This window comes from Tupaia chinensis, unplaced genomic scaffold (assembly GCF_000334495.1).
Source record: "Tupaia chinensis unplaced genomic scaffold, TupChi_1.0 Scaffold000211_1, whole genome shotgun sequence".
NCBI lineage: Eukaryota > Metazoa > Chordata > Mammalia > Scandentia > Tupaiidae > Tupaia > Tupaia belangeri.
In genome coordinates this window covers 467,314-469,598 of record NW_006159686.1, presented here as the reverse complement: position 1 = coordinate 469,598, position 2,285 = coordinate 467,314, and positions in this window count along the sequence as shown.

Below are 2,285 nucleotides of genomic sequence, written 5' to 3'. Positions count from 1 at the left end.
GCCCGGCTCGGGCTCAGGCAGGATCGACCCAGGTCGCCAGAGCCCGGGCCACGTGCACGTGGGGCGCCTGAAATGGGGCCGGTGTTTTCGGGAGAGGGTTCCTCGCTTTCTCTGATGCTGATGTAAATGAAGCCGACGCCGCGCGGTTCTCCGGCCTCGGTCCTGGTTCTGCGGCACCTGCCAGCTCTCTGGCTGCGTCGGATCAGATGGAGCTTGTGGTCCAGGTCTCCCAGTCTGGCCCCTTCTCGGTCCTGTTGGACAGAGGCAGAGAGTCGGGAGTATCCGGCCGGCCTGGCCGCTCTGCACCTGGTGCCTGACAAGGCCACAGTCGCTACCCTAGTGGTGGCAGGAACTTCATGTAATTTCTTTAGCCTTTGATACTTTAAGACATTCTTGGTAGAGCGTGCAGGAGAGAAAGGGAGAGAGAAGTGCTGTCGGCAGGGCCCCGTGGCCCCGAGGACCTGCTCCTTGGGTCCTGGGCACCTGCACTCCTGCCCTGGGTGTTCTCAGTCAGATCCAGGACGCACCTGCCGATAGCTGCCATGTTCTCTGGCCTTGCAGGCCTGTGTCAGGGCTGCGCTCGCAGCTGGGCCGATGTCCTCTTAATCTTGCACAGGTATGGGATGCTTGTGAGAGTGACAGTTTCGAGGAGTACTGGCAGGTATTTTGGGTCAGGTCGCTCCATGGGGACCGGTGGGTCTGATGTGCTCCCCATGCTTGGTCTGCAGTCATAGGCCCTCACAGTCTGTCTCTCTCAGCCTCTCCCTCTCATACTCTCTCGCTTAGTCTTTTTTTTTTTTTTTTTTTTTGTGCTACAGGGCACATGCACTCACTGGACAGGGGAGGAGTGAGAAATCACCCCCCAGAAGAAATGGCACACCATAATTCCTTCTCCGCCATCCTCCTCAGGATTTGGGCCACACACGCACATACTCCTGGTGGGATTTTCCAGCCACTGGGTCTGGGACTCGAACCACAGAGTCGGCCCTATGGGATCCAGCACTCTACACTACTTGCTGTCTCCATACTCTCTTTTTTAAAAAAATCATCAGTATAGTATTCTAAATCTCATAGGGTTTTTGAAGGAAGTAAAGTCAGATCGCCGAACTTTGTTGAAATAGAACCAAAAGTTGAGTCCAGCTTTTCTGACTGAAGCTGTTGAGTTGAATTTGTGCCCTTGCCTAGATTTATGGATGGGCCTGGGGTGGAGGTGAATGAGCTTAGAGCAGTAGGGATGATCTTGTGGCAGAGAGCATAGAGCTGTGTGGAGGTCCTAGAAAGGGACTGCCGTTCCTCTGTGCCGAGAAGCCCAGAGTTGACTCTGGGCTGTCTCGAGCCTGGGTCTTACAGTCTGTGGCTGTTCTCTGTGTGTGTAACTCACTGATGTTTTCTCTGGCTCAGTCCCAGACTCCCTCGTCCTTGCCAGTGCACCCCAGATCAGCACGACCCAAACAGCTTGAGTCCGCACTGTGTCCCTCCAGGACATCAGCACAGCCTCAGCTGACTGTTCTGGCAGGTCCCACTCCTGCTGTCCCAGCTCTGCCACATCTGGCTCATTGGTGCAGACGCTCCCACCGGCTCCTTAGCATTGCAGCCGTGCTGTCTAACAGGGCTCCAAGATAACGGGAAGGGTTTTAATTCACTGTCCGGTGACGGGATAGCCACTACCCCACTGGCTACTGAGCATTTAAAATGGGCTCCGTGCGTGGCTAGCAGGTGGCGTGGCTAAGGCACCGGATCCCGCATGGCCGACTGCAGTTTAAATCCTGGATCAGCAGCTTGAAAATCATGCCAGGTGTGTGCGTGCCCAGAATCCCAAGAGGAGAGGGGATTGTGGCGTGGCTATCCCCCTGCATGGTGCTTTCTCATTTTCTCTCTCTCTGTCTCTCTCTCTGACGAGTGCACACCCCCTATACCAAGAAACTAAAGTGGAGATAAAATGTGCTCGGCGTGACTGAGGAAATGGAGTTCTATCTGACTTCATTTAATACTTTTAATTTAAACAGCTGCACAGCTGCGACTGGACACAGCAGCTCTAGATGCCAGGCCATTCTACCACCCCGTGGGCTCTGCCCGCCTTCACACCCTTCCACGCTGTCACCAGGTCCCGTCATCTGTCATCAGCTCCACTCTCAGTCCTTCCCACACCCCTCCATGCTGTTACTTGGCTCAGTTGTCATCGGCTCCGCTCTGGCAGTCCCTGTGCGGTCTGCCTGCCTCTCACACAAACGACTCACACACCCACTCGTGGCCCGAGAGTGCGGCTTGCTCTGAGGGACTGGCCG